This window comes from Panthera pardus, unplaced genomic scaffold (assembly GCF_024362965.1).
Source record: "Panthera pardus isolate Hobbes unplaced genomic scaffold, ASM2436296v1 HiC_scaffold_26, whole genome shotgun sequence".
Lineage (NCBI taxonomy): Eukaryota > Metazoa > Chordata > Mammalia > Carnivora > Felidae > Panthera > Panthera pardus.
Genome location: NW_026526832.1, coordinates 28685257 through 28701848, shown reverse-complemented (window position 1 = coordinate 28701848; position 16592 = coordinate 28685257). Strand labels below are relative to the sequence as shown.

General features: G+C 43.7%; 1 long non-coding RNA gene across 1 annotated transcript; it reads right to left on the bottom strand.

The window, feature by feature from the left end:
* Positions 1 to 1394: 1394 nt before the first annotated feature.
* LOC109268284 (uncharacterized) lies at positions 1395 to 16359 on the bottom strand. The gene is made up of 4 exons (XR_002080557.2): positions 16243 to 16359; positions 14448 to 14575; positions 7907 to 8133; positions 1395 to 2695 (listed from the first exon to the last, which is right to left on the bottom strand). It is a non-coding gene; the product is annotated as an uncharacterized LOC109268284 (long non-coding RNA).
* Positions 16360 to 16592: the final 233 nt, after the last annotated feature.

Sequence of the window (16592 nt, the reverse complement as noted above, 5' to 3'; positions counted from 1 at the left end):
TAACAGGATAAAACCTCCACTTAGAAGTATGAAGAATCAGGACAATGACACATGTCAGCCTTTCATGTCTGCTGTTAAAGCTTTGGTCACTCTGCATAATTAATCTCTGTTCTTAGCAAAGGCCTGGATAACTCATTGCTTAGTAGTAATCCCTTTGAACCAGTTCTCCTTTTCAATTGATTTGGCTAGATTTGGCCTATGTGTACCATTCAGGTGCCAACCATTCTGTGGAACCCCTGCTATTCATTGATCTCTGACTATATGCCATGCATTGAGCTAGGGTTTTGTATACATTCTTTTGTTCAATTCTCACCACATTCGAGTAGGTTTTATAACTTCCAGTTCACATATTTAAGAACAAATAACTAATCGTGGTTTTGAAAAGAAAGTAAGTGGTTTTGTCTACTGGATTCACCCATTCATAATGAGGTGATGGATAGGCGGGAGAAGATTTAAAAGTGCTAGCTACTTCTCTAAATAGGTGCAGATGACAATATCTTAGAACAAATGTTACTTATGTGACGAAACACTGGCATGCCTTCCTAAGTTATAGAACAGTAAGGCCAGTAGGTACCATTGGCTTAGGGGATGATTCAACAGAAACTTCTGGGCTTGATTGAATCCACTCACTTGTAGGATGAGTGCTGGCATAGGAAACACAGACAATAACCTCCACACTCTGAGACTCTCAGTGTGGCCGATGGTAATGGTGAGTGGGGGTATAATGCTGAATAAGTGGATGGTGGCATGGAACTCTGAGTCCAATGATGACCAATGGAGCTGCCTGCCCAGGCAGTGGCACTGAAACTCTTAAGATGAGAAAAGCTATGAAGAGAGGACACATCACTAAAGGCATCTTGGAAGAGGTGGGGTTTGCCCTGGCCCTGAAGCCTGCTTTATCTGGAGCAAAACATCCTGACTCTAACTGCCTTTGACAGCAAAGCAACTATCCTAATAAAGATGCCTCAAAAGAGTGGGCTCATTGTGCCTTGGTGCCCCGGCTCCAGCTCTGCCTCTCTGCGGTTTCTCTCAGCCGTGTCTTCCTCTGAGCTTTGGATGGCAGCATGATGACACAGTAGTTCTAGGAGCCAAATCCAGGCGGGACAAAACCCCCAAGAAAAACAGGACCTTCTCTTTTTCTGCCTCCTTTTTAGGAGCAAGGAGAAAATTCCCAGAATTCCACCCAGCAGAGGTTTCCTTATAACTCATTGACCATAATTACGTCACATGCCCAATACTACACCCACCCTTGGCAATAGGAGGGAAATTACCCTGAATGGCTTGTACCAATTAGGATTTATTCTTGGAGTGGGGTTGAGGTGGGCTTGGGAGGGGGCCACTTTTTGAAAATAATGTGGGTTCCTTTAGAAACAAGGACCAGAATGACACTGTGCTGTAGGCAACTAACTGAGTATATCATACACATAATTTGTTTTACATAATTAGTGTAGGGAGAAGACATTCTAATCAGGAGCAAAAGTGAGGTTGCCTCATTTGAGGGGGAATGATTAATCTGGCTGGAGTTTGAAGGCATGATGGAGAGCTACATCCACAGAAAAGGGTGGAACCTGGGTTGATAGTATCCGCAGCCTGGAGCGTTCCTCAGAGCTTTGACGTGAATGCTTCATGTGCCTCTTGAGTGCATATATTGGGTGCTGATGTATCTCTAGTTAATTGACATTCTGCTTGAAGCTGGGATGGGTGTTTTGGGTAATGGCGAGTTAACAAACTGAAGACAGCCCATATCAAATAGGCTAAGGAAACTGTCAGAGTTAAGAGACCAGTCAGCTTTTGCCTTCCTTCCAATGATCACTGCCAACTTGCATGAGGCCAGGTGACTTTTCTGCGTCTTCTTCCTCTTCACGGGAAATGTGTGGTCATCTCGTTCTCTGGCAGTCTGGTGACAGCAGTCTTCCCAGTTGGAGTCAATGTGGTACCTTCCTAGTTAAGTTTTGTTTTGAACATGGCACTACTTTGGTGCTCCCAGGCATGGACAAGACATGGCACCTGATGAAGGAAAGGGGACGCTGTCGCTGCCTTGTGTTCATGCGGTGTGTGGTTTGAGACTGTGTTGAGAGAATGGATGGGACGGACTGTTTTGAGAAGCTGAAAACCTGAATGACAAAAAGGTAGTTATGATACCAGAAAACTTCTGATTTCCCCCAAATACTTCATCTGACGCTCTTACCAACTGCGAGAGAAAAGGAGGGAAAGTTTTCTCAAAGGAATCCGAAGCTCATAGCAGACAGGTAGATTTTCCATGGTCACACAATTTGTAAATCATGAAGCAGAGAGTAGAATTCAGGTCCCCTGACTCTGCCCTGTGATCTTTCAGCGACTTCTCAGCAATGAGCTGAGGCAGGTGTATTAGTTGTCTGTTGCGATGTGGCTAATTTTCCTCAATAATGACTTAAACAATGTTTATTATCTCACAGTATTTGTAGGTCAGGAATCCGGGAGCAGATCAGATGAGGGGTCTGGTTCAGATGAGGTCATAGTCCAGCTGTTGACTAGGATAGGTCTGGCCCAAGGCTTAACCAAAGCTGTAGGATCTGTGTCTATGCTTAGTCACATGGCTTTTGGCAGAAGGCCTTGGTTCTTTCCTGGCCATTGACAGGCAGCCTCAGTTTCTCACCACATGAACCTCTCCATAGAGCTTCTTGAGTCTCCTCATGACATGGCAGCTGGCTTCCACCTGAGCAAGCGATACAGGAGAAAGACCAAGAAAAGTAGCTGCCATGACTTTTATGACGTACACTTGGAAGTCATGCTCCATCATTTCAGCCACATTCTGTTTGTTAGGCAGTTAATAAGCATGGCCCACACTCAAGGCAAGGGGATTTAATCTCTGGCTCGTGATGGGAGGAATATCAAAGAATCTGTGGCTATATTTTAAAACCACCATAGCAGTGAAAGTGCAGCCTGTATCTTGACATCTGAGATGAGTTCACTGTAGAGAAATTACTAAGTCTGAAGGCATTAGAATACAAAAGTGACAATTCTCACCCAGAGTAAACTCAGATGGTTCAGTAGGAAATATGGTATTGGGAGGAGGGGTTGGAATTTGACTAAGGCTTATCAGTAAAAAATTTCAATTATGTTGATTCCATAGCTATGGATGAGTGAGGAGGGAAAGCATCTCTCCTATGTGGGATGGTGGGAGTGGGTGAAATTCCCTGCAGCCCTGGTAACACCCCATAAATACTTGCTATTATAATCAGAATAACACTTCATCCCTATTTCCGCTGGCCGTGTGGCCATCGAGCACCTAGGTTTCTGTCTCAGTAGAGACACTTTCCATGATCAGAAAATATAAGATTTATAAGATTTCTTCTCCTCTCCTCTTCTCTTCTCTTCTCTTCTCTTCTCTTCTCTTCTCTTCTTTTCACTTGAGTTTTTAGTTTAATTCCAGTTAGTTAACATACGGTATTATATTGGTTTCAGGTATACACTATAGCGATTCAACATTTCCAAGATCTTTTTCTAGTGCAGCTGACCTTTGAACCCCAGGGGAGGTGGGGAGGGGCGCTGACCTCCCACACAGTCAGAAATTCACGTATAACGTTTGGTTCCCCAAAAGCTTAACTACTAATAGCCTGTATTGACAGGAAGCCTTACGGATAACATGAACAGTTGATCAACAAGTATTTTGTGTGTTATGTGTGTTTAGAGGCTGCATTCTTACAATAAAGTAAGCTAGAGAAAAGAAAATGGTATTCAGAAAAACATAAGAGAAAATACATTTACAGTACCGGACTGTATTCATAAAAAAAAAAAAAAATCGACACATAAGTCGACCCATGCGGATCCAACGTGTGTTGTTTCAGGGTCATCTGAGCTCTCTTAGCTGTTTCCAAAGTTCTGGAGAGAGCCTGGCGTTCTGGGACCTGAAAGGCAGACACAGAGTGGTACCCTCACCTTCCCCCACAGAAGCCCCAGTGAGGGCTTTCAATCCAATGGCTTCATCCTGGGGAACTTGGAGAGAGAGCTGGCAAATACTCTGAACAGATAAAAGATAATTGAACAAGGAGCGAGTAGTAAACGGTGACAAAGTGCTATTTCCATAATAAGCTTATCTGAGTAAACTTTCTCAGAGCCCCAGAGTTCCCGAGCAGGGTGTGGATTTGGCAATAGTAAAGAAACAGGCCACGCCAGGAATGTCTGGGGAGCTAATGAATGCCCCTGAAGTGGTTGACGTTCCTATCTCTGCTTTGGATCCCGGCCACCTTGACGCTAATGTCAGCCGGTGTTTAATTGGCAAACAGGGCTTCAAAGGGTTGCAGGGCCCTGCTCCCAGGGCCCTGGGGCCTGTTAATGTTTAATTGTCATGTGCAAGGGCCCACTAGCTCTTGGTAGATTTGGGCGTTTTATTGCACTTTGAAAAAGCAGTATTATGAGTCTCCTTCTTGCTCCGTGGGCATTTTTACAGACATGCCTTAGGGTCACATGTTGCCTAATCTAAACTATTGAGTAGCAAAGGCACCCAGATATTCAGCAGGGGTAGTAAGTGAGTCACCTTCGAGCTGGAAATAAATACTCCAGATTTACTACATTTGCCCTAAAATCAAGAAGTATCCAGGGAACATCTGGAATGTCAACAGAAAAAATTAAATGGGTTAGGGATTTGAGGTGGGGGCGGGGAGAAGGAAAAGTCACAGATGCGCAGCTACTGAAGGGCCAAAATTATACAATTCTGCCACTGAGTGGTGAGAGCGTCTGCCCTCCTTGAAGCCGGCTCTGGTACTCATGACTCTGCTGGAAATGCAACGTTTCTGTGTGTGTTGTGTTGTGTTGTGTTTTTTGTTTTTTTTAAAATTTCTGCTCTTGAAAAAGGCCTGTGTGCCGTATAGTGCTCATATAATTTAAAAAGTCAAAAGAGACTGTCTTAATAAGTTTATATAACCTTCATCTAATTACAGAGGGAAGAAATAACAGAAGACAAATACATTTGCCCCCCCAACTACATGGAGATTGTGAATACAAGAGTAGCTTCCAACTCCCAACATTTGAAAAGCTCTACTTTGAATTGAATATGAGTGATTTCTTTGAATTTTCAACTCAATTCTATTTAATTGAACACATCTTCCTTGAGTGCTTACTAAGTGTTCATATGAAATAATTTCTTTAGTTTTGAATTAGTGGCTTTTCCGGAAATGGTTTCTTTTGCTGTACCGTGGAAATGTATCAGATTATTGTTTTAATTATCTTTTTGCTGATTGTGAATATCTCTCTAAGGAGGAATGTAAGGAAAAATCTCTAATTACACCATTTATATCAGAATGGTAAAGCGTATATTTATGTTGTTTGTTAATTTTTTTTTAATTTTTTTTTAACGTTTTATTTATTTTAGAGACAGAGAGAGACAGAGCATGAACGGGGAAGGGGCAGAGAGAGAGGGAGACACAGAATCGGAAGCAGGCTCCAGGCTCTGAGCCGTCAGCCCAGAGCCCGACGCGGGGCTCGAACTTACGGACGGTGAGATCGTGACCTGAGCTGAAGTCGGACGCTCAACCGACTGAGCCACCCAGGCGCCCCCGTTTGTTAATTTTGTATGTCACAGCTAAAGACTGAACATCAGCTAAGGTCGACAGTAGCCAGAAGGTTCTGGTAAGCATCAGGAAGTAGGTGAATAATACATAAAAAATGATACAGCAAGTAGAAAGCATGTATATCCTTTATATGTTTAGATTAAATGAAAATCCCTTTGTTCTCCCTTTTTGCTCATTTCTGCTTCCAAAACGTAGTCAGGTTTTCATACCACGGTCTCTGAGAAGCATGGTGAACAGAATCACGCCTGGGATCGTGTGTCAGGGCTGATCAGCATGCGGTCAGGTTTTTTTTAAGGCAACGACACTTCACATCTTTCAAAGGATTTAATCTCTTTTCTCTAGTTATCTTGTTTGCCTTAGTCCTGCGTCCTTCCCTCTCTACTGCTGACTTGGCAATTCCCCTCCTTTGCCAAGAGGAGAGCAGACAGCGCCCTCCAGTCAGAGACAGCACCCTGAAGTTCAGTTGCGTTCGGGGTTCCTGGCCCCTGGGCTCCAGCCTCTTCTAAATGCAGATTCAGGAATAACCTATTATGCATGTGCCCTCCAAATCCATATGCACAGTTAATTAGTTTAGAGCCCTAAAATGTTATGTGATTCCTTTCTTAATAGAAATGAGAAGTGGTAAAGACGGGAGGCCTTTATTCACACTTTATCAGCTATTTTAAATTAAGGGGTATATTATTCTCTGGATAGATTTACAGGAACAACCATTATGCGCCTCACTCCTATTATCATTAATGGTGGTAAATGCATGCACGCACAAGCAAAGCACTCTGGGGTTTACACAAGAGGCCACTCTCTTCCTTCTATTATTAACAATTCCTGCTGCACATTTCTTAAATATCTGCAAAATGAAACAAAACATTGTTCAGGATTTAAAGACTATCTGGGTCTATGTTTTTCAAAGGAAATTGGAATGGTACATTACAAAGGTTTGCAAATTTACTTTATGATAGCAAATGATTATGATGCCTGCTTACCCTCCAGGAACTGCTCCGGGGGGAAAAACGCAGGGGTGGGGGACCCATCTGAGGTTTTCCATGTCAGCACAGTAGAAGGCTCGGCTAGGGGGGAATTAGCATCTTTAGCCTATTGACTATTTTCTTGCAGTGTTGACAAAGTCAGGATTAATGGCTGACAGAGACAGAAAACAGAAAAGGGGGAGAATAGACCATCTTTCCAACGACAGGGAAGAAGCTGTTATCTATCCATCCATTCATTTGTTTATTTATTCACTCATTCTTTTGCTCTATATACGTGTGAAACACCTACCGTGTGCCAAACCGTACTAGGCAATGAGGATGGCAGAATGAGGAGGAGAGATTACGTCTTTGCCCCCGGGAAACTCACAATTTTTGAAAAGGTAGAAATTAAACAATTGATTGCAGTTAGTTCTGTTAGTATTGCCATGAAAGAGAAGCGTAGGGAGCAATAAAGAACTTGAATGAGTGGAGGGGAGAAGCAGGACAGGCACCTGGAGGGTTACATACATGAGCTTCACTTGAAGGAAGTGAAACAGTTATCACTGTGATGGTAGATAGCTGAGGAAGGCCAGGCAGGAGGAACAACATGTGCAAAGGCCCAGAGGCAGGTGGGATTCCAATGCTGGCTCCGCCACTCAATAAATAGTAGTAACAATGGCTGGTGCCTCCTTCCCAAACACCCTATAGAAGGGTGCTTTTGCTTTTTTCTCCCTGCTGAAATAAAAGGGACGTAATGAGGGCTACCACTTGCCAAGAATCAGTTTGCCATGAATCCGAAGCTGGCCTCCAGCCAAGTAAACTCTTAAGGTTTGGATTATAAAACTAGAAGGATCCTTGCTAACTCTTCCTACCCCTCTCCACCCCAGACACAGAGGACAAATCACTTTTGTGTTCCTTCTGACAGGGGTCAACCTCTGAGAGGTGGGTCTCCTAGCTCTCTGTACCTGTGCTTCTCAACTTGTCTATGATAAAGACCCGATTTTTAAAACCTCTGCTGTGAACCAATACTTTTATAAAATACGATAAAAATGCATTCCTGGGGAAATGATCGTGTACTTTGATATCACAGCTGTATCATTTACTATAAAATTTTCTGGAAGCTTATGGTCAGTTTCTGTACTAATCTTGTGCATCGACAACAGTTTGCAGAGCGGTCCTCCTCTTAAAGATTAGGACTCTCCCTAGCCTTCAAATATTGCCTCATGGATCCGGGTGAGCCTATCATCTGAGAATGTATCTACAACTCTTGAAATTATTGACATTTCCTGACTGAGTCACTTCTTGGGCAAGAGGTTTCCCTGCATGACTCCCCACAGCAAGAAGCAGGATTTCCTTTGATAAACTTGCATCTCTAAAACCCTAAGAGACACTTACCTTAACTTCTGGTATTTCCAGGGCTGGCGGGGTAGTCCCCGATGGCCCCAGTTCATGGCTTTTTTCCCAAAGACTTCGGTGTCAACGTGAGAACTAAGATTCAAAAACCAGTAGATGTGACAGGCTGGAAAATCTGGGCTGGGGTGGCTCAGCATTCACTCAGGGGCTGAAGAACCTGAGTGTTTGGAACAGGAGGTATGGGTAGGTTTGTGGTGCTGTGGCTGGGCCTGAGAGAAAGACAAGTTAAGGCAAGAGAGGGACAGCAAGGCAGAACTGTGGTGGGGTCCCCTGGCAGAGGTCTCTGTAGGCAGACTGGCCATGGGTTCTGAGTGTGAGCAGTCAGGAGCCTAGTCACTGGGAAGTCGGGGCCCTGAGTAGAAAGCAGCCCCTGAGAAGTCTCAGAGGAAGAAACCCAACTCAACTCCTCGGCCCTCCTTGCTGGCTTCTCTTCCTCCATGATCTTTACCAATGTAGGGGACCATAATGCTCGGCTGGCATCTCTTTAACTTTCTTACTCTATACTCTCCCTCTAGATTATCTTGCTTACCCACATGGCTTCCATTATTTCATCAAAACCCATGACTTCCAGAGGATATCTCTTACATACAGTCTCTTCCAGGCTCTAGATTACATATCGCATTAACCTCTGACCCTTCGTGATGGGCTGAGTAATGTTTTCCCCAAAGATGACCATGTCCTAATCTCTAAAACCTGTGAATGTGTTATCTTTACATGGCAGAAGAGACTTGGCAGAAGGAATACACCCTGACTTTAGCCAATGAGTCTCATTCCACACTTCCCATCTCCAGAGCTGTGGGGTAAATCTCTCATAAAGGGTTCAGCTCCGTGTGGCAAAAAGGAGAGTGTGGGAAGGTGGTAGAGAGACGAGGCAGCTGGGACCAGACCATAAAGCCTGAGAACACCATGCTAAGGACCCTGGTCAGGCCACATTCTCCTCACTGACCTAGGAAGGCAGGACCCTTCCTTCTCCTGCCTGGACCACCATGGCATGTAATTCACTTAGCAATGAGTACACAGGGTATGAACTACGGCCAATCAGGTCAGATGCTGGCCATAAATAGTGCATATCCTGGCTGCAGATTAGCTCAGCTCCTAGCCCTAGCACATGGTGCCCCTCACTCCAAGGCTGAAGGGACACCAGGAAGGAACTACATGTTGTCATATGGTAAGAACAGAAGTATGCATCTTCTGCAGTTACCTTCATCCATTAAAGGATTTCCACATAAAGAAAGAAGGGAGACTGGCACAGGAAAGGAGTCAGGGACCTGGGTTCAAAATCTGGTGCTACGTCTAACAGACCCTGGGGAATTGAGGAATTAGTTTTCTGTCTTGGATGTCCCTTTCCTTACCCGGAAACAGAGTTAATCACACCTATGCTACAAGATTGTTGTGAGGTTCAAATGAGAACAGGTCTGAAAAAGTGTTTTTGTTTTTGTTTTTTTTTAATATGTGCTGTTTAGAGCAAATAAAGCAAAACCGGCAAAATACCACAAATCTATTACTGAAAGGTCTTAGTCTTAAAGGACACAGACTTTTCAGGGCCCACTGTAGAAACCATTCACTTCTCATCAAATAATGATTGAAGCCCTATGCATTCCAAGAATTGCTCTTACGTACATACTTTCAGAAAACCTGTTATTGTCCATTGTGTTGAGGATGTCAACTGTACGTCTTCTCTCATCGGGACCCGTGAGTGAGTCTGGTGCCTTCTCCATCTTCTTCCTTGGCCTCCTAGCTGAACCATCCCTAAATTCTTCCCCTACCATCTTTTTCCTAGGTTCCCTTCACCTGCGGTAGCAGCCATCATGGCATCTGCTTTTAGCTCAGCTTGTCAAGACAGTGCCGCTAAATGAAAGCAGGTCTGTCTGTTAGAGGGAGCTGAGTATACTTGTGCTTGTGCTCAGTTAGGTAAGGCACTTGAACTTTCCTAGAGGCCTTGCAGAGTTACAGTGTCTTCATCCCAATGGGTAGCTGTCATGGGAGGAGTGCAGGTACTGGGGTAGCCAATGGCAAAGCTATTTGCAGGTGAAGTAGTGATAAAGGAGGATCTCTGAGCACTTGTCACTCACTATCATCTTCTAGAAGAGGTCTTCATTTACTATCAGAGTCTCTGCATTGATCTTTCAGGTTCAGCTGTCTCACTGGTACAATTGGGATTACAACACTAAGAATATCATTCTTTCAGGACTGTTGGAAGGAACAGATTGAAATGATCATGTTCAGGAATCAACTCTGTAAATGTTGACCTCCCATGTATATTAGTGAACTAGAGCTTCCAGAACAATATACCACAGGCTGGGTGGCTTAAATCACAGAAATTTATTTCCTCATAGTTCTGGAGGCTGGACGTCCAAGATCAAGGTATCAGCAGGGTTGGTTTCTGGTGAAGTCTCTCTCCTTTCTGTGTCCTCACATGGCCTTCCCTTGATATGCACACAACCTTGTGTCTCTCCTTTTGTGATACGGATGCCAATCCTGTTGGTTTAGGGCCCCACCATTATGATCTCATTTAATCTTAATTGCCTCCTAAAAGCCCTGTTTCTGAATACAGTCACAGGGAGTGCTAGGGATTCGACGCATGAATTTAGAGGGAGACACAATTCAGTCCATAACACCCAGTGTTCATGCAGAACAATATTATTATAATGCTCATCTTGGAAACAAACACGAATAGGCCACAAATTTTTTCCAAGGTGAAATCTTTGGAAAGTGAATCATCAGTAGGAACATTTCCAGAATAAAATTAGATTGTGCCCTCTCATCTCTTTATGCACCCGAATTCCAGCTATCCGTCCAGCCCATATCAGACTGCATTTCTTCATTACAAATACCCCTTGGAGATCTGTGCAGTCACTGAACAGGGAATCATTTCCCTAGGGATACTGCTGATCCTGGCCGGCACTCAGAGCTTTCTCAGCTTCTGGGCTGTGAGCATAGATGTGGGCCCTGGACTTCCCAGAGTTTTCCTCTCACCAGCTTCTCACCTGGAGCTATGCCATGGAATAATGCAGTTTCTATCTGCAGCTCAGGATAACTGACTGACTGAGAACAATCCTGTCCTTTTACCAGAAAGCTTGCCCAGCATTGAAAGGGCCAAATAAAAAATCATTCTTCTGAATAGAAATCCTATTTGGGGCGACTTCTATCAGGGGCCATCTCATCCATTTGCTGAGCTGTGGACTGTAGAAGAGAGACTCAGGGGGCAGACCACTGAGGATGGGAGGAACCTTGTCCAGGACAGGAAAGTAAGATCCCTATTCTTGCTCAGCCTGGGCATGAAGAGGAAATGAGTCAGAGGCTCCTATGAAGCAAACAGCAGCAGGAATGGAACCAAAATACCTATTATTGAGGATAACTCTCGATCAAACTAAAAGATTTTTTATTTCAAGGCTTCTTTTGGTCCTAAGATATTTCCAGTAAAAAAAAAAAAAAATTGAGTTTATAGAGCAGAAAAGGGACAAGTGCCTTCTCATATTCACTTGGGGCTGCTTAGCCAATTCATTCAGCTCTTTGTCATGGGGCAAGTTGGGTCTGGGGACTGAAGGAGAGAGGTCAAGTCTTCCAACTCAGAGCTGGCGATGGTTGGAGACAGAAGCTGGAAGGAGCTCAGTAGAGAGCCAGCCCTCCAGTGTGTCCTATGCTGGGGGTGGTGGGGTGGTGCCCTGGCTTAAATTGCATTCTCTGTGCTTCTGAATTAATGTTACCATTTATCCATTTTGTTCCTGTAGGTATAGTCATGCATTTATTTAACAAAGGCAACAGAACAGGAATGCTGGACACTGGAAATGCAGATTACTGGGAGATATCAGGACACTTGAAATCTGGAGGAGGAAACCTAAGAGGTGGGTGGGAACCAGGTTTGGTTTATTCAGCTGCTTAAATATGTCACTGAGGACGCAGTTCTCTGTTATACCAACTACAGCCTCTATTTCAACAGGAAGCCTTTGTTGGCTCACAATTGTGGCCAGTAGTAAAGTAAAGGGGGTTATTCACTGTCTTGTCCATACCCACAGGAGAGAGAGAAAGCCTCTTCTCAAACCATAAAACTTCCATGGGGCCAACTTAGATGCATGACCCTGGCCCTGTCACTATTGTTAGTGCAATGCCATCCTGGGACCCAATGCCATTCTGATCCCAACTCTTGAAGGAGTCAGAGGTACCACGATGGGCTGAGACAAGCCAGAAGTCTCAGATGAGTGTGAAACCACATTGCTGGTCCACACTGGGAAGATGGTGTGGGGCCTTAGAAGAAGCCATTGCACAAACCATACCAGATGATATACAGCCCATAAAACCTAAAATATTTAAAAGTTTACCAAACGCTGCTCTACCCTTCTAATAGAGTAGTATTAAAATTTTAGCAACATCAGAAGTGATTTTTTACATTGTTATGACTAAGTGAACATTGCTTATTATAAGCCCAAGTGATGCACTGTGATAATATTCCCTTGTACATTTTTTTAATCTGGTCTTAATAATTGTACTGATTTTTCACGAGTCCAGTTTTTCAACTCTCTTCAATCATTGCCAGGCTCTAGAAAATGCATTGAATGTCTATTAATGTTATTTTTTTAAGCATAATTTATTGTCAAATTGGCTTATATACAACACTGAGAGCTCATCCCAATAAGTGCCCTCCTCAATGCCCATGTCCCATTTTCCCCTCTCCCCCACCAGCCCCCATCAGCCCTCAGTTTGTTCTCTGTATTTAAGAGTCTCTTGTGGTTTGCCTCCCTCCCTTTGTGTTTGTAACTATTTTTTTCCCCTCCCCTTACCCTATGGTCTTCTGTTAAGTTTCTCAACATCCACATTACTTTTAAAACCCAAAAATGTTTTGCATCGTGGGCCAATGTTTGTGTCCCCCAAAACCCATATGTTGAATCCCTGATGTGATGGTATTTGGAGGGGGAGGCTTTGGGAGGTACCTAGCTCATGAGGGCGGAGCCATGGTGAATCAGATTTGCGCCCCTACAAGAACAGAGAGATGATCTTCCTCTTCTGTGTACCTTTTTTGTTCTATTTTTATCTAAAAAAACTTGTGGAAATCTATTATCTGCTTAATATTTCCATTCTTGTTCCCTTTGTCACTGTGGGTTTATACTTGTTTTTTTTTCCTTTGTTAGTATTTCAGTTGGAGGAGAGTTCATCAAAGCCTATGGTCAATATATTCTGCTTAACTGTAGGTGTAAGTAACTCTACTATAGCTAGAATGTTAAGGAAAAGAAAGAGGTGCAGAATGTACTATGAGAGATCCAAGGATTTCCCTTTGGTGATAGTCATGGACAATTTCATGGGAAAAGGGGATACTTGAGCTCAACCTGATGGATTGATATTAATCAGGCAGGTGGATGTGGGGTATGGGAAAGCAGTTCAGGCAATGGAAGGATTAAGAACAAAGGCAATAGGGTGGGGAAGGATGGGGCACTCAGAATAACATACACAGACCATTGTCTGATTTTCCTAGAGTCTTAGTTGTTCATTTCAGAAAAGGGCAGGGCAGAAATGAAAGATGGGAAGTAGAAAAAAGAAAAAAAAAAAAAGCAGATTTTTCAATGTCAGGAAGGAAACAGATGGACTCATTTTCCAAGGAAGACTAATCTACAGGTGTAAGGAGTCAATTGGTTAGAAATAGTTCACAGTAGAGGTGTTCAGAGCTGACGGTGTCTGCAATATTGTAATTCATAGGAAATGTATATTTGGTCTTTGTCCGCCTTTCCTGGCTTACAATTCCCAAGACCCTTGGAATTTCCATAGCAATAAAAGCAAAGGGCATATCTTTGTTATAATATTTGGTCTCTTGTCCTTAGTTTCTGAGTCCTTCAGAGTCACAAAGGTGAAATGGGTGTCTTATTAGTCACAAGTTCCTTTCCAGAGCAGCAGGGTTTATGTTAAAGATGTGATTTTTTTGGAAAGCATGAAAGATGGGAGCTGGTTGCCAGGGAAACCCACCTGAATAGAGGGTTGGAACTTTCAGCCCCACCCCCTGACCTCTGGGGAGGAGGGAAGAGAGTGGAGATTGAGTTCAATCATTAATGGCCAAGGATTGAATCAATCATGTCCATGTAATGAAGCTTTCACAAAACCTTGAAAGGACAGGGTTCAGAGAGCTTCTGGTTCGGTGAGCACATGAAGATTTGGAGACAGCGAAGTGCTCAGAGAGGGTGTGGAAACTCTTGCACCCTTCCTACATACCTGGCCCTGTGCATCTCCTCCACCTGGCCGTTCTTGAATTATGTAACCTTTTATCATAAACCAGTAAGTTCATAGGTAAAATGTTTCTCTGACTTCTGCCAGCCAGTCTAGCAAACTAAACAAACCCAAAGTGGGGGATTGTGGGAACCTCCGATCTATAGCAAGTTGGTCAGAAGCACAGATAATGACCCGGGCTTGATTCTGGTATTGGAAGTGGGCGATGGGGGATGGTAGGGATAGCCTGTAGGACTGAACCCTTAACCCGTGGGATCTGACACTATCTCCAGGTGGATAGTGTCAACATTGTGTTGAATTGTAGGACACTCACCTGGTGTCCTGAGCATGGCTTGATGATGTTATGGGGAAAAACTCCTCCACGCATTGTAATTGGTGATCAGAAATTTCAGTGTCTCAACATTTGCTCCAACAATGGAGTTGTTATTTTCTGGTTCTGTGCTAGGGGATAAATATGTATAACTGAAGGTCCCTGCACTCATGGAGCTCAGAGCCTGGGAAGAGCGGGCTGGTTAATAGTCAAACAAACATTACAAACGTAAAGATGGGATTGTGACAAAGAAAGTTCTCTGAAGGAGAGAAATTCAGGGGCTATGAGTCCCAGCTGAGAGATACTTGGCTCAGGAAGTTGGAGAAAACTTCCTGACTGAACGGCAGAATACTTGAATAGATTAAACTCTACAGTTGGATAAAATGGTTGCCATTGAGTCTCCTAGAGTCTTACATAGGCTGGAAAAACCCATATTTCTCCATCGGCAGACATGGCTTGGGGTGTCCTATGAGCTTGGACTCTGTCCTATAGACACAATTCAGTTTATCAGCACAAGTAAGACTGAGCTTTGTTCTCAAGGTGTGGGGCTCAAGGTTAACATATAAACCGGTATTTGAGTCTCATTATATGCCCAAAATTGTGCTCTTTCTCAAGAATTTATTTCATGAAATGTTCGTTATAGTTTTATGAGCTAGCCAGATCCTCGTATCATTTCTACTTTATAAGTAAATAAATCTGGAGTTAGAGAAATGAATTATCTTATCTTCTATAAGTGATGGGGCCAGAAACTGAACCTCGGTCTGTTTGAATTGTAAGATTGTCCTCTCAACCACTAAGATATGTGGTGTCCCACTTTTAGGGGAACAGTGATATGCTGGATGCCCTGAGCACACACTTGCACTCAGAGTTTAAAACCAACACAATCTCTGCCCTGGGTCAACCCTATAAGGTGGAAGGTATCTGTGTTCATACAGAACAACCTTTAGACCACAGGTCTCAGGAAAATGTTATCGAAATGAGCAAGGATTTTTCTCTAAATGCATAGAGCATGAGAAGGCATTAGAAAAAATGAGGACTTTTCTTTCTTCTTACTGCCCAAAGCTCTGAGATGGTTAATGAAATTGATGGGTCAGGGCCCTCGGTTGCCTGAGGTTTATTAGTCTGATCTTTGAGTGGATCCAAACTGTAGGCACTCCAAACAGAGGCCACAAACCACAAGGCTGAGGCCCCGCTGATCTCCCTGCTTCTGAATGGCCCCACAGGACAGACAGACCCCATGGCCTCAGAAAGAGTTATGAGCTTTGGCATCCTGTAGTGAAAAGAACAGGCATCTTCCCTCAGCCAACTGCCCTTAACACACTGAAAATATGATTCATGATTCATGAGAACTATTTCTTTCTTCAGAGGGACCCTCTGGCTTTGCTTTGGGTGCAGGAATAAGTTGGCCACAATCAACTCCCCTGAAGAAGTGGTTTCCCCACCACATAACTCTTCATTCTGAGGACAATGGCTTTGCTCAATGTGGTAAAGGGGAAGTTTAACCAAAGGAAAAACTGAGCCCACACTGATAAAACATCACTGTTATCAACAGACTGCCAGGCGTGAGAGCTGAAGCACCCTCGCCTTGCGATGACTTTGGGGGCACCCTCGGTATGTGTTTCCCAACTAACTGCCCCCCAGCATGGATGTGTCCCCCCCTAGAACCACTGGCAATGCCAGAGTTCAAGCAATTTGGCTGTTTAAACTTCGACTTACTCTCCAACTCTCCTGCGTGCCTCACATAATTACATTTACCAAGGTTCACAGTTACACATTTCCTAAAGGATATGACACTCACCTTTCTGGAGGCAGCCTCTGCAGCACCATGGAAGCCGCTTATGACTTGGAGTAGCTCCTGGTGTTGATTGCCACATGCCTATTATATGTCAGAGAACTGTATTCGATGCTTGTCCTTGTTCTCGGATTTAATCCCCACCAGACTCTATCAGGAGAGTAGTAATTTTCTATTTTTAGAAATGGGTGCAAAGGATTAAGCTACTTTCTTAAGGTAGCATAGATGTTACAGAGCAGGATTTAAACCAGGGACGTCTGATGCAGAGGAATGTGCTTAGGCTGTCGTGCAAATGTCCCTATCTATTTTAATACGTGAACCAGGTCTCAGGGAGAACAGAGAATGGAAATCACATA